At 39.2% G+C, this 26,146-nt stretch overlaps 1 pseudogene; it reads right to left on the minus strand.

Moving 5' to 3' along the window:
* Window positions 1-15,364: 15,364 nt before the first annotated feature.
* LOC113891369 lies at window positions 15,365-18,204 on the minus strand (annotated as a pseudogene).
* Between the last annotated feature and the right edge of the window lie 7,942 nt (window positions 18,205-26,146).

Genomic DNA, 26,146 nt, shown 5'->3' on the forward strand with positions numbered 1-26,146 from the left:
AAACTAACCCTGGATAGCTAAAGTGCAGATGCAGCCTTCCCCTATATAGAGAAGTGCTCAATTTAGTAACTTGAGATGTCTAGATTTTCTTTAACTCACAGTAATCTTTTGATGTTCTGACTGCCTAGTCTTTGTTGCAAAACCTCCTGTATATCCTCACTCCTCCCTTATTGCTTCAGAGCAGGTCCTCAGGGCTCTCTGAGAGGTTGCCTCCCTGGATGGAAGCCTTCGGAATGTCCTCCAAATAAAACATAGTTCTCAACTTTTAGATTGTGCTTTTTTTTTTTTTTTTTCAGTTTGCAAACCCAGGAGACAGCACATAGTGAGGGAGAGTCTAAGAACAGATGTGACAGGGATGAGAGACAGTGACTAAAAGGAAATGGAAGAGAAGTCACCAAGATCAATCACCTGTACAAAAGTTATGCTCTAGGCTTTCCCTTGTTCTAAGTGTGTTGGAGAAACACCATCCAGGAGTGGCTGTCTTCTGCCCCTTCTGGAGGGTTCTCTTAATCAGCAATTGAGGCAAGTGAAAAACAAACAGGCTCTTGAGTCTCTTCAGTTCAGTTCAGTTCAGTCGCTCAGTCGTGTCCAACTCTTTGCGACCACATGAACCGCAGCACACCAGGCCTCCCTGTCCATCACCAACTCCCGGAGTTTACCCAAACTCATGTCCATCGAGTCAGTGATGCCATCCAGCCATCTCATCCTCTGTTGTCCCCTTCTCCTCCTGCCCCCAATCCTTCCCAGCATCAGAGTCTTTTCCATTGAGTAAACTCTTTGCATGAGGTGGCCAAAGTATTGAAGCTTCAGCTTTAGCATCAGTCCTTCCACTGAACACCCAGGACTGATCTCCTTTAGGATGAACTGGTTGGATCTCCTTGCAGTCCAAGGGATTCTCAAGAGTCTTTTCCAACACCATAATTCAAAAGCATCAATTCTTCGGTGCTCAGCCTTCTTCACCATCCAACTCTCACATCCATACATGACCACTGGAAAAACCATAGCCTTGACTAGATGGACTTTTGTTGGCACCTAAGTTCAAATTCAATCTGTGCAGTTAGCAGTTGTGGTGTCTTTAGGCATGTTATCACTTAAGTGTTCTGAGCCGTCAGTGCAATGGGAGTAACAACAGTATCCACCTCACAGGGTGATTTTATTAAATGAATGGATACATGTAAAGTTTCTGAACATGATAATATGAATAGATACTGTTTTTACTATTATTATTACCAAACTGTGAGATATGTCTGTTCCAGGGACTCAGTTGAAGTGGTTTTAGCACTTTAATAGAGCCTGGTTTTGAATAATGGTGGATGTGACATTTATATAAAATATCTTCTTACAGAGGATATCAGAAGCAATCATATATAATTAGTGAACCAAAACAACCTTTTGAAATACAGTCAGGGTATTACCTCATGTCATAGAATCAGTTTATGGGAATCTAACCAGGGTCATATAAAAGCCAAAGCTTTGAGAATGGAAAAATTACCTCTAATAGGCACGACGTTGATTAAAGGGATACTGACTTAAAACGTGTTAACATGTAGTGATCTTGGAGAGGCAGCAGTGAGCTGGGGCTTGAAGTGAGATCTTAGTTCCCAGCAAAGGGACTGGACCTGGGTAACCGAGATAAAAACTAGGAATCCTAGCCACCATCCACCAGGGGCTGGGGGCTGGAAACAAAATTCCCCTGGCCTTTGCCACTATTGAAAAATGCATTTCTCAAGGAGGCAAATCTGTCAAATCAGGTACAAAGTGTATTATTAGAGACACAGCACAAATGGGAGAGCACACAGAGAAGCAGTTTGCTTATTTAAGACAGAGGCAAGGCAGAGATACACACGTGGAGAGAAAGGGTGCGGGCGTCCCCCTGAATGAAGAGGGACTCAGTAAAGAAGCAGTTAAATCATTTATATAGGACAGTTCTTTTGGGCCTTTATTTGCTTTTGGCCAAATATATGTTTGCTTTCCCATGCTTGACCTGCCCTAGGATACTCGCCAACACGCAGGTGCAGTTCTCTTCCAAAATCCATTCCAGCCCAGAGGCGCATGGGAGGGCCTTGTCATCATCAACTACAGAGTGGTACCCCCTCCTTTCTGACTCTGGAGGAGACTTCCTGCGCTTGTAGGAAGTGTCTCCCTTGCCCCAAGGAGGGGAAATATGTGACCTCTTGATCTTTTGCTCAAACAGAGTTTGGCCCTCTCTGTCTAACTTGCAGCCTAACTTGCAGCCCCCCTATCTCCTGTCTCAGGAAATGCAAACAGGAGGAGAGTTTTAAGTGTGCGACTGAAGCCTATCTATCTCCTGCCTCAGGGGGAGTCCCTGCCTTGCTGGAATCCAGGGAATGTTAAAGGGACTGGGAGGCTCAGATGCCATTTGAGATGTAAAGACTAAAGGTTTTACTAGTCCCACTTCTGAGGATTTGCAGTCCCTGTACTGAGATGAACAATGAAGCTCAAGTAACTGGACTTTTACTCCTCATCTGGATTCATCCCTGTTATAGAGAGTGAGCTGGGGTGACTGGCAAAATCCAGGCCTCCCCAGAAGCTTTGCAATTGGTGCTGTGACCTTGGTGGTTTCAGTCACCGCTCTCATTTTGCCTGTGGAGATGAGAACTTTGGAAGACAAGGTAAATTATTCTGGCCTCTGTCAGGTCATGGAAAGTTCATGTTCCCAGTAATCAATTCAACACCCATTAACAAGATGCTAACATTTTGGATTTATTGATATAAGATTATCTTTGTGCCATCACATTTGTAGATCAGAATTTTTAAAGCATGACATTTTCCCCCCAAACAATTTCAGCAAGTACTAAGTATTTAATTGTTGTAGACTAAACCTCAACTTTAATATCTTGCAAATCACATTGCAATCTTTCGAGCTGCTTAATTTCTACCTCAGATATATCAAGTTTCTAAAGGATTAAAGAAATTAACTCATAAGGTACTCACTACTAAGGAGAAGTGTGGTGATGGTATTCAAAGGACATTATTCTTCTGGCGAGTTATGTCTTGAGAGGGTTATTTTCAGTTATGTTCCTTCTAATGAGGGCTTTTTGTTGCTATGAGCAGTCTTTTATTTATTCAGTTTTTATTCTGAGTGGTAGGAAACATAGAAGCACATAACATCCAAAACCAAAAAAAAAAAAAGCAAATGTATAGTTAGTATCAGGAACAGCATGGTATGCTGGTGAAAAAAGGAATCAATAGCAATTAAAACCAGTCAAGCCAAGCAAATAATCAAAAAAGTCAATTTTGCAACATGTGGAACAATATTCAGTCATTTATTTTTATTTTTCTTAGGTATTTTGATGCATTAAATATTCAGGCTCTGTTGTTGTTCAGTTACTTAGTCATGTTTGACTTTGCAATTCAGGCTCTGAGTAAAAATAAAATCTATATATACAACAGAAGACATAAGAATAAATGGCCACCTAATCACAATAAAGATTTAACAGCAAAGAACATCAAGATTATGGCATCCTATACAATCTATTTCACCCACTAATTGCATTAGTTCTTCAGTTGAGAAACTCAGTTTTACCTACAGCTCATTTAACCTCCGGTTGTGTTTGTGCAGTAATTTTTTAACATTTGGTTGACATTGATCCCAATTTTCAATTTATATCTTTCACAGTGACTCTGTGAGTCATATTCTATATTTTTTGTATTTTCAGTTTGTATATAGTTGTTATTACCTTAAAAAGAGTAATGATTCCTGAATATCCTTCTTCTTTGGTGTTGACTAGGCCTTCCAAATGAACAATGATATCTTATTTTTAGTAATAATCTATGTTGTTCTTATAGACACCTTATTATGATGACTAGGTAGACACAAGGGTTTTTCAAAACCAATTTAAGTGGTGTAGCTGTTGTAATATTTTTTTAACTCTTAACAGAATTATATCTTTTATTTACTTTTAGAAACACCAATAAATAGTCTATAGTGACTTTGTGTATGTTAGTCACTCAGTTGTGTCTAACTCATTACAACCTCATAGACTGTAGCTCACTAGGTTCCTCTGTCCATGGAATTCTCCAGGCAAGAATACTTGAGTGAGAAGTTTGTTCTCTTCTGGAGGGAATCTTCCCCATCCAGGGATTGAACCTGGGTCCCTGCATTGCAGGCAGATTCTTTACCATTTGTGCCACCAGGGAAACCACTGTGATTATATCTGCAGAGTTCATATTTTTCACCTTTATTTCAGAGTAGCATAGTTTAAGCATCATATGTCATGCTCACATGTTTTATATTCCTTTCATAATTCACTGTAAAATAAGAATGTTGTACTCATAACCAAATTATTTTAATATTCTATGATCCTGTTTTTACTATTACTAGATATTAAGTGTTCTTTTTGCATGTTAAATTTTTATTTGAAAATAAAACCAAATACCTTTAATATATATTTATATACCATCTTTTGATTTAAGACAGATGGCTAAGAATTGTTATTACAACTAAGAATTATTACAGATATATGTGCTTTTATGTTTTTTTATTTTATCTTAACAGAATTTCATGGAATGTCGATTCATTCATTGTCTCTATTAGTTGCCTGATTATCTAATAAAGTGAGCGAAATCACTCTGTCATGTCCGACTCTTTGCGACCCCATGGACCGTAGCCTATCCGGCTCCGCAATCCATGGGATTTTCCAGGCAAGAGTACTGGAGTGGGCTACCATTTCCTTCTCCAGGGGATCTTCCCAACCCAGGGATCGAACCCAGGTCTTCTGAGTTGCAGACAGACGCTTTACTGTCTGAGCCACTAGGGAAGCCCTGATTATCTAATAAGTAGTCTATAAAATCTATGAGGAAAGTGGTACAACTTTCAAGCCAAATATACGTTTTCAGCTTTACCTAAAGTAAAAGTCATAAAAGATACCTGTTCTTTAATGTTTACTGAAGAATCTAATGAATATTTAAATTCATGACTTGAAATAACTTGGGTTAACTGATTTTTATTTTCAAGACATTTCCTTACCCTTTATGAATTGATTTTTATTTCTAAAAATAAAACAAGTGAACATATGCTTTTTGATGAGTTTGAGTTATAGTGCCTAGCAATTATTTACTCTAGCTGGCCTCAAATTTAATCACCTGGGATCAATTAATTTGAATTTAATTTAAAAAATTCACCATTTAAATAACTTACAGCAACATGGATAAACCTGGAGAACATTTGACTAAGTGAAATAAGCCAGAAACAGAAAGACAAATACTGTGTGATATTATTTATATGTAGAATCTAAAAAAAGTCAGATTTTTAGTAACAGATAATAGAATGGGAATTCCAGGGGCTTGTGGGCTGGAGAAATTGGTCAAAGAGTATAAATGTTCAGTTACAAAATGCGTAAGTTCTGGAGACCTAATATATAGCATGAAGAGTATGGTTAATAAGATTATATTGTAAACCTAAAATTGCCAAGAAAGTAAATTTCAAGTGTTCTCACTAAAAAAAAAAAAAAAAGGCAAAACCCCCCACAAAACTGTGAGATGATGCTGTTATTTTGTCTCCAAGTTATGTTTGGCTCTTTGCCACCCCTTGGACTGTAGCCCACCAGGCTCCTATTTTCATTGGATTTTCCAGGCAAGAATACTGGAGTGGGTTGCCATTTCCTTCTCCAAGAGATCTTCCCAACCCAGGGATCAAATTACATCTCCTGCATCGGCAGGTGGATTCTTTACCTCTGTGTCACCTGCTGTCCAATACCAAACACCTAGTGGGTGGTAAAGTCAAGATTCGAATCTGGATTCACAATCCATGTTTGTTCTGTATTCAACACCTTGCTGTTCCCAGAGAGAAGGTATCAGTTCTGATATTTAGGATAAATTGTGAATTGCAAGAGATGGGAGATTGACTTCTTTGTCTTTGCTGGCTAACATAAATTGAGCATTAATTGGTAAGACTCAAGAAATCTAGAAACAAGAAAAAAATAGGAAAAATGAGTTTTGTTTAGATCATGAATTTTTCATTGGCACACACTCAGGAAAAATTAAGGAAACCCTAGTATAAACCAACTGTGAATAGTTTTTTATAGCATATATAGATATATAGTAAAATATATCATATTTTACACCAGTTGAAATAGACATTAATGACACTTTGTGTATAACTATCAAACAGGACCTATAATTTTGAGTTGAGGATGGACAGAAAATTTACTTTATTAGAGAAAACTTCATAAGGCTCAGAATTGCAACAGTGGGCCTAAGTCTACCGGAATATGAGCTAAGGAAGAACAGCCATATAAGCAACATGCTAATCTTACCTCATCTCCTCTAATCCTTTCTCTTTCACCATGGGATATACAATGCTTAAAATTCTATCAGATAACTTTTAAGGAAGGTAAATTTTGCCAAAATGCTCCCAAGGACAAGAAATTTCATGATAGATAGCCTAGGTATTTGGAAGAAGAAAATTTCAAAGGATAATCTAGAAGGAACACCCACCCCCCCCAAAAAAAAAAAATAAAGGAAGAAGAAATCCTCCCTTTATAGAACATTTCTCTAAGGTACAATGTTGCTTTATGAGCTTCAGAGGTGGCCACTATTGGTAAAGAATTCACCTGCTAGGAGTCACAAGAGATGTGAGTTCAATCCCAGGGTCAGGAAGATTCCTCTGGAGAAGGAAATGGTAACCTACGCCAGTACTCATGCCTGGAAAATCCCATGAACAGAAGAGTTACCTGGAGAATTCCATGGACAGAACAGCCTGGCAGGTTACAGTCCATGAGGTCACAAAGACATTACTGAGTGACTGAACACATGAATACAATGGTGCCTAACATAAAGTCTAGATTCTCTGTGCTAAGAATGGTTGGATTATTACTAGAGGGAAGATGGTTTGAACAGCAGAGGTCACATAAATGAATTTAAATAAATGGCGCTAATAATAAAATAATATTTGAAAAGAAAGTTGTGAGTCTGGTTCATTTCAGTTCAGTTGTTCAGTCATGTCCAATTACTTGCAACTCCATGTACTGCAGCACGACAGCCTTCCCTGTCCTTCACCAATCCCAGAGCTTGCTCAAACTCATGGACGGTAAGGCCATCCAACCATCTCATCCTCTGTCATCCCCTTCTCCTCCTGCCGTCAATCTTTCCCAGCATCAGGCTCTTTTCTAATGAGTTAGCTCTTCTCATCAGGTGGCCGAAGTATTGGAGTTTCAGCTTCCAATGAATATTCAGGACTGGTTTCCTTTAGGATGGATTGGTTGGATCTCCTTGCTATCCAAGGGACTCTCAAAAGTTTTCTCCAACACCACAGTTCAAAAGCATCAATTCTTCAGCACTCAGCTTTCCTTACAGTCCAACTCTCACATCCATACATGACTACTGGAAAAGCCATAGCTTTGACTAGATGGACCTTTGTTGGCAAAGTAATGTCTCTGCTTTTTAATATACAGTCTAGGTTGGTCATAGTTTTTCTTTCAAGGAGCAAGTGTCTTTTAATTTCATGGCTGCAGTCACCATCTGCAGTGATTTTGGAGCCTCCCAAAATAAAATCTGTCACCGTTTCCACTGTTTCCCCATCTATCTGCCATGAAGTGATGGGACCAGATGCCAAGATCTTAGTTTTCTGAATGTTGACTTTTAAGCCAACTTTTTCACTCTCCTTGGAGAAGGCAATGGCACCCCACTCCAGTACTTTTGCCTAGAAAATCTCATGGATGGAGGAGCCTGGTAGGCTGCAGTCCACGGGGTCGCTAGAGTAGGACACGACTGAGCGACTTCACTTTCACTTTTCACTTTCATGCATTGGAGAAGGAAATGGCAACCCACTCCAGTGTTCTTGCCTGGAGACTCCCAGGGACGGGGAAGCCTGGTGGGCTGCCGTCTATGGGGCCGCACAGAGTCGGACACGACTGGAGTGACCTAGCAGCAGCAGTAGCAGTTCACTCTCCTCTTTCACTTTCATCAAGAGGCTCTTTAGTTCTTCTTCACTTTCTGTCTAAGGGTAGTGTCATCTGCATATCTGAGGTTATTGATATTTCTTCCAGCAATCTTGATCCAAGCTTGTGCTTCATCCAGCCTGACATTTTGCATGATGTACTAAGCAGGATGACAATTTACAGCCTTGAAGTACTCCTTTCCTTATTTGGAACCAGTCTGCTGTTCCATGTCCAGTTCTAACTGTTGCTTCCTGACCTGCATACAGATTTCTCAGGATGCAGGTCTGGTGGTCTGGTATTCCTATCTCTTTCAGAATTTTCCACAGTTTGTTGTGATCCTCACAGTCAAAGGGTTTGAATAGTCAATAAAGCAGAAGTAGATGTTTTTCTGAAACTCTCTTGCTTTTTTGATGATCCAGCAGATGTTTGTAATTTGATCTCTGGTTCCTCTGCCTTTTCTAAATCCAATTTGAACATCTGGAAGTTCATGGTTCATGTTCTGTTTAAGCCTGGCTTGGAGAATTTTGAGCATTACTTTGCTAGCGTGTGAGATGAGTGCAATTGTGTGGTGGTTTGAACATTCGTTGGCACTGCCTTTCTTTGGGATATGAATGAAAACTGACCTTTTCCAGTCCTGTTGCCAGTGCTGAGTTTTCCAAATTAGCTGGCATATTGAGTGCAGCACTTTCACAGCATCATCTTTGAGAATTTGAAATAGCTCAACTGGAATTCCATCATCTCCACTAGCTTTGTTCATAGTGATGCTTCCTAAAGCCCACTTGACTTCACATTCCAGCATGTCTGATTCTAGGTGAGTGATCACACCATAATGATTATCTTGGTCATGAAGTTCTTCTTTTTGTATATAGTTCTTCTGTGTATTCTTGCCACCTCTTCTTAATGTCTTCTGTTTCTGTGAGTGTGGAGAGAATCTATTTGATATTCTCAAGATTCAAGAACCTCTAGTAATCCATGATGCACATAACACACCTTTTTTTGTGACAAAATAGCTTCAGGGGAACGTCTGTCCACCAGGGGGCGAGTCACCATTGTTTACCATTTAGGAAATTTCTAAATTTATTTTGAGAACTCTCTCATTCACTCTGTCTTCCTTGTTGTCTTACTGATCATTTGGTTATCTTTCAAGACTACTTTTGGTCTCTTCTAATTTCATCGTGGAGCTCTAAGAGCTGAAGTTGGCTGGGAGTTAATATTGTGTCATTTAGAAACCAACAGGAATCATTTTAAGATTGGAATAAAACTCTTCAAACTTTCCGTATTTAAAGCTTAAATTCTTTGTTCTGTGAAGCTTGATGTTTCTGTTGAGGTAGAAACTTTTGCAAATAGGATGAGAACAACCTAGTTTTCCATGATTTACATGCTTTGGATGGTTGCAGTCCATTGCTAATTTGCTGGGGATCTTTTAGACCTTACTTAGAACAATTCTCATTAAAATTGATGCCAAAGCAGTACTACTTGACACTTAGAAAGAATCCTTTACTACTGTCTAATGCTTCTCAAAAAGCTCATTACCAAAAATCCTTTATTTTCAGTTAATAAAGAGTATAGATTTTTGAAACTATATAACATAATCCTTGGTGTACAGAAGGTACTACTGGAGACATTTTGCCTTTGTCAACATAAAAAAGGAGATTTCTCTCTCTCTCTACACACAAACACACACACACACTCACACACATACATCCTTATTATACTTTCAGGACATGTGGCAAATGTAAAATTGAAGGTAAAAACTGAGCTTTCTCAGCCAGTTGATTTTTAATACTTCAACCTGAAGAAAACAGAGGCTGTGTATCAATAATAGAAAACATGATTTTCTACGTGCCTTGCAAGGCAGAGCCTTTGTAAGGCAAATGCCTTATAGGGATCAGAATTAAGCAACATAATGGAGAACAGCAGCTGATGTGGTTTCTGAGGCATGTCATAAATCGTGTTCTATTTCACTCTGAAAATGTCTCTGCTGGCAATCACCTCTGCATTCAGGGGTCAAGTGGAATACTCATCTCCTATTAAATCCAATGCAAACTACAAAGCAAAGCTTAGTGGCTGTGTTGTGGTTTATTTCTCAAGGGACTCGTAATTACAAGTGAAAAAGCCCTGGACATCTCTCATGATAGACGGTTTTGTAAAGAAATATACCAATGCACATGTGTTGCTTAGCAACATGGCTTTCATAAGGAAAAGCCAATGGTTGAGTCTTTCAGAAAGTCATCACTGTAAGTGTATCCCAATGCCTTCAGTGAAAAGTTGAGAAAATCGAAAAAAAAAAAAGTACAAACACTTTTGACCCCACCATTGATGCTAAACTAGTAATGCTTATGTGTAGGTTCCAATATTTATTTACTCATGCAAGAAATCACATGTTTTGGAACATCTGCTACAAGCTAAGCATGCACTCCTACTGTGATGTCAATATCTTACCCCGTCAGAACAGCATCCACTATCTCTTAAAGAAGTAGATGATTACAAGTAAAATGATTACCTTATCATAGTATTCCCATACTTGTTAATGGCCAAATTAGAAAGAGGAGCAATACTGAAGGGACTATTATATAAAACATGTTTTGTCGAGGTAGCCTTCTCTAATTACATTAAGTCCAAAGCAGTAAATAAGAATGGAAATTCTATTATAAAAAAAAAAAAAAAAAAAAAAAAAACCGAGCTGGATGCTGTATTAGATTTTTAACAAAGTATGTACTCAAATCAGTTCAGTTCAGTCGCTCAGTCATGTCCGACTCTTTACAACCCCACGAAACGCAGCACGCCAGGCCTCCCTGTCCATTACCATCTCCTGGAGTTCACTCAGACTCACGTCCATCGAGTCAGTGATACCATCCAGTCATCTCATACTCTGTCGTCCCCTTCTCCTCCTGCCCCCAATCCCTCCCAGCATCAGAGTCTTTTCCAATGAGTCAACTCTTCGCAGGAGGTGGCCAAAGTACTGGAGTTTCAGCTTTAGCATCAGTCCTTCCAAAGAACACCCAGGGCTGATCTCCTTTAGAATGGACTGGTTGGATCTCCTTGCAGTCCAAGGGACTGTCAAGAGTCTTCTCCAACAACACAGTTCAAAAGCATCAATTCTTCGGCGCTCAGCCTTCTTCACAGTCCAACTCTCACATCCATACATGACCACTGGAAAAACCATAGCCTTGACTAGACGGACCTTTGTTGGCAAAGCAATGTCTCTGCTTTTCAATATGCTATCTAGGTTGGTCATAACTTTTCTTCCAAGGAGTAAGCATCTTAATTTCATGGCTGCAGTAACCATCTGCAGTGATTTTGGAGCCCAGAAAAATAAAGTCTGGCACTGTTTCTCCATCTATTTGCCATGAAGTGATGGGACCAGATGCCATGATCTTAGTTTTCTGAATGTTGACTTTTAAGCCAACTTTTTCACTCTCCTCTTTCACTTTCATCAAGAGGCATTTTAGTTCCTCTTCACTTTCTGCCATAAGGGTGGTGTCATCTGCATATCTGAGGTTACTGATATTGCTCCTGGCAATCTTGATTCCAGCCTGTGCTTCTTCCAACCCAGCATTTCTCATGATGTACTCTGCATAGAAGTTAAATAAGCAGGGTGACAATATACAGCCTTGACGTACTCCTTTTCCTATTTGGAACCAGTCTGTTGTTCCATGTCCAGTTCTAACTATTGCTTCCTGACCTGCATATAGGTTTCTCAAGAGGCAAGTCAGGTGGTCTGGTAGTCCCATCTCTTTAAGGATTTTCCACAGTTTATTGTGATCCACACAGTCAAAGGCTTTGGCATAGTCAATAAAGCAGAAATAGATGCTTTTCTGGAACTCTCTTGCTTTTTCCATGATCCAGTGTATGTTGGCAATTTGATCTCTGGTTCCTCTGCCTTTTCTAAAACCAGCTGAACATCTGAAAGTTCACGGTTCACGTATTGCTGAAGCCTGGCTTAGAGAATTTTGAGCATTACTTTACTAGCGTGTGAGATGAGTGTAATTGTGCAGTAGTTTGAGCATTCTTTGGCATTACCTTTCTTTGGGATTGGAATGAAAACTGACCTTTTCCAGTCCTGTGGCCACTGCTGAGTTTTCTAAATTAGCTGGCATATTGAGTGCAGCACTTTCACAGCATCATCTTTCAGGATTTGAAAGAGCTCAACTGGAATTCCATCACCTCCACTAGCTTTGTTTGTAGTGATGCTTTTTAAGGCCCACTTGACTTCACATTCTAGGATATCTGGCTCTAGGTCAGTGATCACATCATCGTGATTATCTGGGTCATGAAGATCTTTTTTGTACAGTTCTTCTGTGTATTCTTGCCACCTCTTCTTAATATCTTCTGCTTCTGTTAGGTCCATACCATTTCTGTCCTTTATCGAGCCCATCTTTGCATGAAATGTTCCCTTGGTACCTCTAATTTTCTTGAAGAGATCTCTAGTCTTTCCCATTCTGTTGTTTTCCTCTATTTCTTTGCATTGATCACTGAAGAAGGCTTTCTTATCTCTTCTTGCTATTCTTTGGAACTCTGCATTCAGATGCTTATATCTTTCCTTTTCTCCTTTGCTTTTCACTTGTCTTCTTTTCAAAGCTATTTGCAAGGCCTCCCCAGACAGCCATTTTGCACTTTTGCATTTCTTTTCCATGAGGATGGTCTTGATCCCTGTCTCCTATAGAAAGTCACCAACCTCATTGCATAGTTCATCAGGCACTCCATCTATCAGATCTAGTCCCTTAAATCTATTTCTCACTTCCACTGTATAATCATAAGGGATTTGATTTAGGTCAAACCTGAATAGTCTAGTGGTTTTCCCTACTTTATTCAATTTAAGTCTGAATTTGGCAATAAGAAGCTCATGATCTGAGCCACAGTCAGCTTCCGGTCTTATTTTTGCTGACTGTATAGAGCTTCTCCATCTTTGGCTGCAAAGAATATAATCAATGTGATTTCAGTGTTGACCATCTACTGATGTCCATGTGTAGAATATTCTCTTATGTTGTTGGAAGAGGGTGTTTGCTATGACCAGTGCGTTCTCTTGGCAAAATTATATTAGCCTTTGCCGTGCTTCATTCTATACTCCAAGGCCAAATTTGCCTGTTACTCTTGGTGTTTCTTGACTTCCTACTTTTGCATTCCAGTCCCCTATAATGAAAAGGACATCTTTTTTGGGTGTTAGTTCTAAAAGGTCTTGTAGGTCTTCATAGAACCGTTCAACTTCAGCTTCTTCAGCTTTACTGGTTGGGGCATAGACTTGCATTACTGTGATATTGAATGGTTTGCTTTGGAAAGAAACAGAGATCATTCTGTCGTTTCTGAGATTGCATCCAAGTACTGCATTTCAGACTCTTTTGTTGACCACGATGGCTAATCCATTTCTTCTAAGGGATTCCTGCCTACAGTAGTAGATACAATGATCATCTGAGTTAAATTCACCCATTCCAGTCCATTTGAGTTTGCTGATTCCTAGAATGTCGACATTCACTCTTGCCATCTCCTGTTTGACCACTTCCAATTTGCCTTGATTCGTAGACCTGACATTCCAGGTTCCTATGTAATATTGCTCTTTATAGCATCAGACTTTGCTTCTATCACCAGTCACATCCACAACTGGGTATTGTTTTTGCTTTGGCTCCATCCCTTCATTCTTTATGGAGTTATTTCCCCACTGATCTCCAGTAGCATATTGGGCACCTACTGACCTGGGGAGTTCCTCTTTCAGTATCCTACCATTTTGCCTTTTCATACTGTTCATGGGGTTCTCAAGGCAAGAATACTGAAGTGGTTTGCCATTCCCTTCTCCAGTGGACCACATTCTGTCAGACCTCTCCACCATGACCTGCCCATCTTGGGTGGCCCCACAGGGCATAAAATGATTGTTATAAGTAGCAATCTCATAGAGTAGAGGAACACTTCTGAAGACTTCTTACACATTCTTCTATGTGTAAGAACACACATAGAAGCAGTCGAGCATTCCAAAATGTGAAAACAATGGAGCAATATCTCAAACAAAAGCAAATGCATATACAAGTATTGGATGAGAGGAAATTGATAAATAATTTGGAGTGTGGAAAGAAACAAATTAGAAAAAGAAGGTTGGAACCAAATCATAGATTATTATGTGAAAGAACTATACTGAAAAGATGAATTTGGATTCAGACCGAGCTAGGGTTACCAGCTTCAAAAATTATTAGCTGGGTGTTGTTTAGCATGTTATTTGTTTTCCCTGATTTCTAGTGCCAACCACACAGAGTTGTGAAAATTAAGTAAGTTATCTTGTGCAAAGGTGAGACCTCATATTTAATTAGCAACAAGAGACAGGCAGTTTATATAAATGAGCACAAGAGAGTCTCACATAAGGATTCAGTACATCATATTTCAAATAGTATCTTAGGTTCTGTTTTTATTTTTCATGAACACAGTTGGCCAGTATGGTTAGTGTATTCAGTATGTAGAAATAGTCTTTCACAAAGAAATATGTTCTTTCTTTCATATTTTTAAAAACATAGAGACCTCGATATTTTTTTCACTTTGCTAGAGACTAGAGTTCAAGAAATATTATTTCACCACTTTTTAAATTTTACCTTATGACAAAAACAGTGCAAATACATTAACAACTTCTAATCATGTTAATTCTCAGATTGAAAGAAAGTGGTGAACTGCAGGACCATATCCCAGGATAAAAGGAAATATATATATATATATTTTTAATTTAGAAATTTATTCTGTTTAATCCACAAGCTTTATATAGCTTTAGTTAAAATTAAAAAAAAAAAAAAAACAGAAACAAAAACAGTGAAAACAAGACACTATTTCAAAGTCTGGGCCCTTCCAGCTTTCCAAATACAAGAGCTCTGAAAGTTGTATATACCGACTGGAACAAGACAAAGTTATGAACGGAGCCGTGACATTTCATAAAACAAAATTTTATGTAACTGAAGGATCCTTCCTGGGGCTAATTAGTAGCCTTTACAAAAAAAGAGAAAAGAATGAAATTCCAGTGTTTCAAATCAACTTGTTACACATCTATATAAACCCACAGTGTCCTGGCAAACAACATGCTTTCATTTTCTGTCTCATCTTAGAGCTCGAATCCTGATTCATTTCAGCAGAGACTCCACAGGCAACAGGAAAGATTGTGGCATTAAAATATTCATTTATACTTTTGTGGTAGTTCAACAGTGGTTTTATTTCTGGGCAAGCTTGCAAACCATCAAGGTTGAAAGCATCATAACTTAAATGGGTGCTAAGACTCAAATGAGAAAAAGGGAAAAGGAAAGAAAAAGTAGAAAGAAAAACCTCTGGGAATAGCCAGGGGTATTTAAAGGAACCATAAGAATGCCAACAATATTTAAAAAGGGGATTTTTCTTTTTTGGCTTAAAATACTTCACTCTAAACGAATTTATGTCAGCTGTCAATGAAAGAATGTCCCTAATACACTGTGGATACCTTTTGCAATGTAAATCCATGCCCTTTTTTTACATGGTGAACTTCAACCTAGCAATTATTACAACAAATGTTATAGTCTAAAGCTCAAACACATTTTAGCAATTTTGAAATTGAATTGCGTACAAACCAAATAAAATTTACATCGTAACAAACATTTCCACCTAGGACTGTGGGGACACTTGAGCCTTCCGCATTGATCTCAGGGCCTTTTCACGCAGGTGCTTTTCTAAGTCATCAAGGTTATCTTCAGCCTCACTTTCAGTCTCCTTCTTAGGCTCTGGCTCTGCCTCTGGTTCTTCCTGTGCTGATGTGGTTGTGGGAGCAGCTACAGCTGCAGGGGTTATAGCAGCTGTAGCAGCAGCAGCTACAGCCTTCTCATTTTTGTGTCTTTTTGTGCTTCTGTGCTTCTTATCCTTTTTGTGTTTCTTGTCCTTCTTTTTCTTCTTTGTCTTTCCACCTCCTTCTGGGTCTGAATTCCTTGCCAGTGATGGGCTTGGTATTGGGCTTTTAGCCTTTTTAACCGGCACCGCTGGTGACCAGTTGGTGGAGGGTGACTGAGACTGGACAGGTGACGGAGGTGCTGGGGGCTTTTTAGCTGCTGGCTCAGGAGATCCCGAGACAGATTGGGAAGATGAGACCCTCCTTACCGACTGAGGGCTTGGTGAGGCAGCTTTTTATCTTTTTGGGTTCCGGAGTCCTGGAGACTATCCTAATGGGCCTAGAACTTGGAGATGGGGACTGCCTTCTTTGGGGTGACAATGATGCTCCTCTTTGAACAGGTGGAGGACTTGAGGTCTGAGGAGCGCGAGGCCATGGTGAGGGTGAATACTGTTTTTTTGGCTGTGGTGACTGGGCCTCACGGGCAGATCAACTCGGGGAAGACCCTTTCTTATGCTTTGATGACAATGAAGGCGAACGTCTCTTGGTGAATGGGGAGCTTCCTTGTTTGGGAGGTGGTGAATGGGAAACCTGTCGCTTTGGTGTTAGAGATGGTGATGCCCTTCGTTTAGGAGGGGGAGGCCGTTCTTCTCTTTGGAGGTGGAGAAGGAGAGTTTCTCCTCTGTATTGGAGGAAAGTATCTTCTTGGGGAAGGTGAACGACGACATGGAGGAGGAGACGGAGTCCTTCGACGTGGTGGTGGTGTGGAAGACCTGTGTCGACGAGGTGGAGGAGCAGGAGAAGGAGAACGTCGCCTTCTGGAGGGAGGTGGGGAGGGACTTCTCCTCCGTCTACCATGAGGGGAAGCCTCTTTCTGGCGCTTTCGAGGTGATGGAGAGGCACTCCAGGAAGGGGAATGTCTCCGTCGCCTGCCTACCTCACCATTCTTCACAAGGGACCTTTTGGGTCGTTCATCTTCTGAGGAAGAGGAGCCAGAATAAGATGAAGACTGCTGGTTCTGTCATCTATATTGGCGTCTCTGCAGCACAGAATCTGCTGCAGCCATTTTGCCACCTTTATCTTCTTCTGATTCAGATAACTCTACTTTCCGAGGCTTCGGTGCTGGTGAAGGGGATTCTCTTTTCTTAGTACCTTTATGTTTTGTCACTTTACCTGAAGTTCTCCCTGGAGAGACAGAAACACGACTTCTCCTTGTATGGTTTGACTGCTGGGGTGTTCGGGAATGACGAGTTTTTGGCGGCGGAATAGCTGGAGGTGATGGCCTATGCCTTCGCGTCAGAGGACTTGCTGAAGGAGATAACCTACGAGTTTTTCGAGGAGGGCTAGATGTCCTCTTCGGAGGCTTCTTTGGTGGTGACTGGGAACTAGACGAAGAAGATGATGAACTACTCCCAGACAAGGATGCCGATGAATGCCTTCTTCGTCTCACTGGAGATCTACTCCTATGCCTTGGTGGAGGAGGCATGCGTCTCGGTGGGGTTCTTCTTAGAGGAGATGGCCTTCTTCTTGGGTTTGGCTGTCTTTTAGGTGAGTATGATCTTGACCGAGATCTATGGTGCCTTCTTGGTCTAGTATGAGAAGGAGAGCGAGAACGTGTCTGGGATCTTGACTTGGAACATGACCGAGATCTTGGCCGGGTTTTTCCTTTTCCTTTTCCTTTTTGGAGTTTTTCTCCGGAGAAGGTTCTTTAGGCTCTAGTACTGGTTCAGTCTTGGAAACTTTCAGAATGTCATTAGTAGAAGTGGCCTCTTGTAGTGACGGTTCTTTTACTTTCACTGATGGCTCTGGGAGCTCTGGAATTTTTTCCTTCTTCTCTGGAGCAGAGGAAGGACTCCGGCTTTTGGTTCTGTGACAGGGAGATAGAGAATGACTGCGCTTTCTCTGTCCCCTGACAGGGAAAGATGGTCTTCGAGGGGAAGGAGAACTGGATTTGCATCTTCTTGGGCTTTGAGACGGCTCCCTGTTTTCTCTTCTGCTTTATTTTTCTTCTTTATCCCTCTTATCCTTGTCTTCATTTTGCTTTTTCATAGATGCCAACTTTTCTTGTTCAATCTGTCTCTGTTGTATTTCTTCCTTCTTCAGTTCTAGGAGAGCAGAAGGGATTCCAGTGATGTTTTCTTGTGCATTTAACAGTAGGAGCCACAGTTCTCCTGTAAATTCCCTAGCATTTTTTCCATTCAAAAACCTGGTCAGGTTGATTTGCATCATTTTTGAATCTGGATTCTTCACTTCCAGCTGATTGAATATAAACTCAATCACAACATCATCTTCAAACCCAAGGATTTTCATTACTTGTTTTGTTATACAAGGCTTTATAACCTCCAAAATTGCTTTGCTCATGTCCACCTTTTTTTCCTAGGCATTCTGCTAATTTCAGCTGCTTCAGTAGCTTCTTCTGTTTGTTGCTGAACCGATTATCCTGTTCTGCACTTGTTCCGCAGAAGAATCCTGCATCCATCTTGCTGCCTCGCTCAGAGATCACTCCCTATCCCCAAAAGGAAATATTTTGACAGTTTTAGTAGATTGTCCTTTAGGAGTCAGGCTAAGACTTACAAGATTTCAAAAATAATCAGAGTACCAATATATCTTTCTATCTCTTCCTTTAAAAATTTTGAAAACCTGTTCAATTAAAAAAAAAAAGAACATTGGGGCAATTGATGTATGTCATTTGAATAAAATTTGAAAGAATCCTTGGCCTTCAGAGATTCTCTATAACTACTTACTGAACAAATGAATGATAACTGAATTATTCATTGATTGAATAGATGAAAGCAGGGCCGATTTGACCCACTGTTTTTGAATTCTGAAGTGAAGTATGTATCAATATGCCAGCAAATAGTTCTCAGTAAATCTTTATTCTTGTTGTTGGCCAATCACTGAACAGCTTTAAGGAGAAGGATGATGTTATCTGAACTGATTTAAGAAGGATATTCTGTTTTATCAATTAAATTTAGTTGTATGCAACACAGAGACTAGATTTATATAGGAAGTAATCAGACAGAGGAAAGTCATTGCAATATTGCCTGAAAAGAGCTTGCAAAAGTCCATGTAAGAGAGAAGCAAAGAAATAGGAACAAATGGTAGCTATTGAGAACATTTTAAAAGAACAGCCTAATCTAATTTGTTGTAAATGAAGATTAAGAGAAGGATAAAAACCAAACCAACCTGAAGATTTTGAGTCTTGGTTACAGAAGTAAAGGGCTTATCTTAGTAGAAATAAGGAGGTATAAGAATGAGTCCAAATTTCACAAGCTGCCTTTGAGATATTGATGGTTAACAAACATGGCAAGAGATACCTAGAAATTAGTTGACATGCAAGACTTTTCTTTGAAACTAGTTAAGATTTTGAATGCAAATTTTTAAACTACATGTAAAATTGATAGTGAAAAGCATGAAAGAAGATGCAGCTATCCTGGGAGGAGTCATAGGGTATTAAAAAAAAAAAAAAAGCATGGTACTCCATTTTGCAAAATGAGTACATTTTGAGGACTGAAAAGAAGGACATGACAATGGAGAATTTATGGTTAGGTGGATACTGAGAGATCCAAGTGAGGCAGAATCAAATAAATGATTCAAAGAAGAGAGTTTCAAGAAATGTAGAAAACTGGTCCCATGAGACAGTTTAGAAAGGCACGTATAAGAATGAGAAGAAAACACTGAATTTGATCACTAGCTGGGCACTGATGACCAGTAACCTAGCATTTCAGCAGAGAAAAACCAGTGGTGGCCAATAAAGAGTGAGCAGGCAAAGAAAAAAAAGAAAAAGAAGAGACAGCTAATATAAAGTTTATTTGTAGATATGAGTCATAGAGTTGAAAAGTGGGGATGGGGTTGCGGCAATCAGATTTCACCAGCTCTTGTTCACTTATTCTGTGTTCTCTTGATATGTCTTTATATGTTTCATTTGTTACAGATTGATGGGTTTGAGTGTAATTGTGCTGAGTCAGTCTAGATGTTAAAATCACCATTGGCATGAAACCTTGGATTATTATTAATCTATTGAATAGACCTGAAAAATGATTCTGTGAAAGTGCTGCACTCAATATGTCAGCAAATTTGGAAAACTCAGCAGTGGCCACAGTACTGGAAAAGGTTGGTTTTCATTCCAATCCCAAAGAAAGGCAATGCCAAAGAATGCTCAGAATTACCGCACAATTGCACTCATCTCACAAGCTAGTTAAGTAATGCTTAAAATTCTCTAAGCAAGGCTTCAACAATATATGAACCATGAACCTCCAGATGTTCAAGCTGGTTTTAGAAAAGGCACAGGAACCAGAGATCAAATTGCCAACATCCACTGGACCATCGAAAAAGCAAGAGAGTTCCAGAAAAACATCTATTTCTGCTTTATTGACTATGCCAAAGCCTTTGACTGTGTGGATCACAATAAACTGGAAAATTCTGAAAGAGATGGGAATACCAGACCACCTGACCTGCCTCTTGAAAAATCTGTATGCAGGTCAGGAAGCAACAGTCAGAACTGGACATGGAACAACAGACTGGTTCCAAATAGGAAAAGGAGTATGTCAAGGCTGCATATTGTCACCCTGCTTATTTAACTTCTATGCAGAGTACATCATGAGAAATGCTGGGCTGGAGGAAGCACAAGCTGGACTCAAGATTTCCGGGAGAAATATCAATAACTTCAGATATGCAGATGACACCACCCTTATGGCAGAAAGTGAAGAAGAACTAAACAGCCTCTTGATGAAAGTGGAAAAGGAGAGTGGAAAAAGTGGCTTAAAGCTCAACATTCAGAAAACTAAGATCATGGCGTCTGGTCCCATCACTTCATGGGAAATAGATGGGGAAACAGTGTCAGACTTTATTTTTCTGGGCTCCAAAATCACTTCAGATGATTGGTGCAATCAGGTGCAATCACTGCAATCAGATGGTGATTGCAGCCATGAAATTAAAAGACGCTTACTCCTTGGAAGGAAAGTTATGACCAACCTAGACAGCATATTAAAAAGCAGAGACATTACTTTGTCAACAAAGGTCCGTCTAGTCAAGGCTATGGTTTTTCCAGTAGTCGTGTATGGATATGAGAGTTGGACTTTAAAGAAAGCTGAGCACTGAAGAATTGATGCTTTTGAACTGTGGTGTTGGAGAAGACTCTTGACAGTCCCTTGGACTGCAAGGAGATCCAACCAGTCCTGATCCTAAGGAAGATCAGTCCTGAATATTCATTGGAAGGACTGATGCTGAAGCTGAAACTCCAATATTTTGGCCACTTGATGCGAGGAGCTGACTCATTTGAAAAGACCTTAATGCTGGGAAAGATTGAGGGCAAGAGGAGAAGGGGACAACAGAGGATGAGATGGTTGGATGGCATCACTGACTCAATGGACATGGGTTTGGGTGGACTCCAGGAGTTGGTGACAGACAGGGAGGCCTGGCGTGCTGCGGTTCATGGGGTCGCAAAGAGCTGGACATGTCTGAGAGACTGAACTGAATTGAACTGAAGACCTGGTAATGTCAGTGGAATGTAAGCTCTCTGAGATAAGGAATCATTCCAGTCTTGTTCAACACTCTACACACAGCACATGTCTGACATATAATGGGTCAAAAGATGCTAACTGTTTGAATGTTTGATGAGAAATCCTCTCTGACTCACTTGTTCTAGGCTTTTGCTTGCATATATGTTTCCTTGATTGAATTCTAATTATCTTAATGACTAGAGGTGTCAGTTTTTAATTCTTTTGGTTTCCCACATTTCCTTTGAAGATATGTGATATTTTTGAAAGGTTTCCAACAAGGTGGGTGGCAATTAGATTAAATTATATTTTTTCATCTGAGAAAACTGTATCATTAGACTATTTTTAAAGGCCTACATTTTAGTTGTCCTAGCTCAGGTTTCCTGAGATGCTTGGTCTTGGCAAATACTCTAATTCAGTGTTTTGAGAATTAATGGCTAAAATTATGTGAAATGATTACTTTAAAAAGAGAAAAAAAAATCTGAAAATGAAGTATTTTACAAGATTTATTACATATAAGGAAGTCTCCCTCACCACTAACTCCCAGGAGATTCAACTAAATATTAACATATGTGACATAGTTCTATCTGCAGTTTCAGTAAGGTGATGGATTCATTCGAAATCATGTGTAGACATTATGTCCATTACCAAGGCACAAAGGTTAGAATACTGGGTGAAACATTTTCTCAGACCACTCCCTAAAAACGAACACATCAGAACCGCTATCATCTATCATTCTAGAAACTTCAGTTAGGTCCTTGGGGCTCCCTGTAGCTTCTTTCTTTCAGTCTTCCTATCCAAGCCACTTTATCTATTTTTCCCTTGTGCCTTTCAAGACAATTCCCAAATCCATGATGGCTGCCACAATTCTTTCTACAATGCCATTGGCTCGGCTCCTGTATATCCAGTCAAATATTTCTCTCTGTCTCACTCTTGACAAATAATTTAATACTAGATAGTGGGATTATAGAAGTGGGTTCTACCATCTAAGCAGATTATAGGGTTTGATCCCTAGGTGGGGAAGATCCCCCTGGAGTAGGAAATGGCAACCTGATCCAGTATTCTTGCCTTGAAAATTCAGTGGACAGGGAAGTCTGATGGGCTCAGACCATGGCATCAAAAAGAGTTAGACATGGCTGAGAGACTGAGCACACATGTGCACACACATAATTCTCCATCAGGAGTGCATTGTAATGCAATATCTTTGTAAAAGAAGCAAGTACCTAAATCTTTTGTAATACATTATGTGATGTTCATAATGTAATGTATGTGTATTAAAGTGCCATATAAACTGTAAAACATGATATGAACATTAAGGAACATTAAACTTTGTTAAGAGTTTAACTTGAAAGAATTCAAACTTGAACACATACTTGTTAGTATTCTTTTTGATTATGATATAAGCAGAGACATATATGAGATATTTTTAATTGATTTAAATTTGCCTCAACATGCTTTCTAATTATTACTTATCCCTTTTAGAATAAAAACTCTGATTTTATCCTAAATTATCTTTCCATCTAAAGTTTGTTATTTTATCTGATAAAAAGTATCTAGAAATCTAAGATTTCTTTTGCAAACATCTAGTGACCCACGGTAGAACAATTCTCTAATAGGAATTTTGTTTCACTTACTGGGAGAGAGGTAGTGCGCTGTTACATAAAATAGAAGAAAATGTTTGTGATAAGGTCAAGTAAGAAGACATGGAATTAGCTGCTTCAATAAATCCCATGTGGAAAATCTCCTTAGCAAAAGTTTTCAGTATGTGAGTTCTGTAGCATTAGTGGGTCACATAATCTATTTATTGATGGTGATCAGTACTTCTTCTAGTGAGAAATAATAGGATAGAATGAGATGGAATGGGATGGGAAAGAGATGTTCAGAGTTATCTCACACATCTTTTTTCCAAAATTTTGGTTTTTGAGAGAAATACACACATACACAGAGAGAGAAAAAGAAAGAGAAATAGATTCTATCAGTTCAGTTCAGTTCAGTCACTCAGTTGTGACTGACTCTTTGCAACCCCATGAATCGCAGCACGTCAGGCCTCCCTGTCCATCACCAACTTCCGGAGTTCACTGAGACTCATGTCCATTGAGTCAGTGATGCCATCCAGCCATCTCATCCTCTGTCATCCCCTTCTCCTCCTGCCCCCAATCCCTCCCAGCAACAGAGTCTTTTCCAATGAGTTAACTCTTCGCAGGAGGTGGCCAAAGTACTGGAGCTTTAGCATCATTCCTTCCAAAGAAATCCCAGGGCTGATCTCCTTCAGAATGGACTGGTTGGATGTCCTTGCAGTCCAAGGGACTCTCAAGAGTCTTCTCCAACACCACAGTTCAAAAGCATCAATTCTTCGGCACTCAGCCTTCTTCACAGTCCAACTCTCACATCCATACGTGACCACTGGAAAAACCATATCCTTGATTAAATGGACCTTTGTTGGCAAAGCAATGTCTCTGCTTTTGAATATGCTGTCTAGGTTGGTCATAACTTTTCTTCCAAGAAGTAAGTGTCTTTTAATTTCATGGCTGCAGTCACCATCTGCAGTGATTTTGGAGCCCCCAAAAATAAAGTCTGACACTGTTTCCCTATCTATTTCCCATGAAGTGATGGGACCAGATGCCATGATCTTCGTTTTCTGAACGTTGAGTTTTAAGCCAACTTTTTCACTCTCCTCTTTCACCTAATTAGTTGCTTCAATAAATCTAATGTGGAAAATCTTAGCAAAATTTTTCAGTTTGTGAGTTCTATGTTAGTGGTGGGTCAAAAAATACAGCAGGTCCCCACCAGCTACCTATTTTACGTATGGTAGCGTGTATATTGCCAATCCCAATCTCCCAATTCCTCCCATCCCTTCCTTCCTCCCCACCTCCCCCAACCCCCCACCATAGAAAGATAAATAGTAAAATTCCTATTCCTGTCCATTTTACTCTTGCAGCACAACAATCTTCTTCTGCTAGATGGAGTCATTTATTTCTAATACACTTAAATACACGTGGGGATTATTTTTCTTTCTGCTAATTTTTAAGACTGCTATATAAATTGTTTGAGGATAAGAAATGCCATTCAGTGTTAAGTATTGACTGAAGAAATTTCCCTGTTTTAGGATGTGTAAATTAAAACTAATAAAAATAGTAGCAAGAAAGACCTGATGTTGTCACCACCTTCCACTAGATAATAAGTGTTTTTAATATAATGTCTCCTTTAGTTCCTAGACTAATCCTGCCAAATATGTGATTTTAATCCAAGTGTTAAAATGACAAAATTGAGGCTAGAAGGTAAGTCACCAAGGTTAACCAGCTTGTATCTCAGGAATTAAAAAAAAAAAAAAATCATCCCTGATAACTAAGTTTAAAAGGAAAAAAAATTAGGAAGATTTCTCAAGAAGAAGATGTGGAAACTAAGAGATGTGTCAACCTGCTATAACAGCCCAGAGGATATAAAAGATCTCAATTTCTCAGTAAAACCAGTCTCTCTTTCTCTCTCTAACTTAGTGTTATCACTTTCAGGAAACACTTTTTAAAAATGAGAGCATTTATTCTTAATAGAGCTCATTTTATATGTAAATAGAAAATGATTGCATACACTCAATAGTTGCATATGCCATAGAATGAAAAACAGAGACAGATAATGAATAGTTATGGGTAGTCATTGCAATATAAGCCATCTTTGGGGGTTGAGGTTGAACAATGCACAAACTAAATAAATCTTAATTCCTCATAATTTAATTTGTTCAAAACTGGTCTATTTCATGATTTTTAAGTGGCTAGAATGAATTTGACCGCTGCTTCAAAGGAGCCTGGTACTGTGAGCTTAAGCAATTTAGAATTTATCATTACATACTTACATTTCTCTGTTTCAATAGCAGCAAAGTATTCTGCGCATGATATATAAAAGAGTAAAATGAAAATGTTTCCTAATTTCAATTTTCTTGTTGGTATTTTTTGTATTCCTTCTATATTATGTGAAAGCCATGGCCTAAGTCAATCGCATAATAATCGGAAATCTCTAATTTGGTTGTTATGAGAATGTGGTACCCAAATGGGTTTAATGAGAATGCACTATATCACATGTAAGAAAGCCTGCTCTTTGTTTGGGTCTTCTGCATGAACATTCTTGTCTTTGTGTGGAAGGGTCACAATTTACATAGAACTTCTCTTTGCAAGCAATACCATCCAATTCTCCACACTATTTCTTTCGTATCATCATTCCTCAATTTGTACTCCACTTGCTCAAAAAATATTATTTGATATTCATCATAAGTTTGGCTATAATTATTCAGAGCATTATTCAGCATTCATTTTAACTTTTACTGGGCTTTGTAAAATAAATATGAAGACATGTAATTTGTTAAGAGCATAGATTCTTAATAACTAAATGTGACATTTTTTCCAGGCTTTTGAAAACTTAATGCTCAATATTTCCTTGATGTCAAATGCTTAGAAGATATTAATAAGGAAAATAGATACATTATTACCCAGAGGATGAGATGGTTGGATGGCATCATCAACTCAATGCCATGATTTTGAGCAAACTCAGGGAGATGATGCAAGTCAGGGAAACTTGGCATGCTGCAGTCCACGGGGTCACAAGCAGTTGGACACAACTGAGTAACTGACCAACAGCAAATTACCCAGAAGACTGTAATGGTTCACCATCATCAGGATGTGTTCTTTTCCAATTAATCCATTTTTACTTCTTGCATAGGGTGATATGTTAAAAAGAATTTTAAAAGTAAAACTGAGTTTACAATACATCACTAACTAGCTGTATGATCTTGGACAAAGAAACATCTCTGTATGCTATCTTAAAACAAGGCAAAGCAAACAAACAGAAAACTGAACTAATACCCAACCCAACTTTGTGTTTTTTATGGATTGTAAGAGTATATAGTTGTAGCATGTATTATTAAAAAGAAAAGTCCTAAGAAT

This window comes from Bos indicus x Bos taurus, chromosome 1, assembly GCF_003369695.1.
Source record: "Bos indicus x Bos taurus breed Angus x Brahman F1 hybrid chromosome 1, Bos_hybrid_MaternalHap_v2.0, whole genome shotgun sequence".
Classification (NCBI taxonomy): domain Eukaryota; kingdom Metazoa; phylum Chordata; class Mammalia; order Artiodactyla; family Bovidae; genus Bos; species Bos indicus x Bos taurus.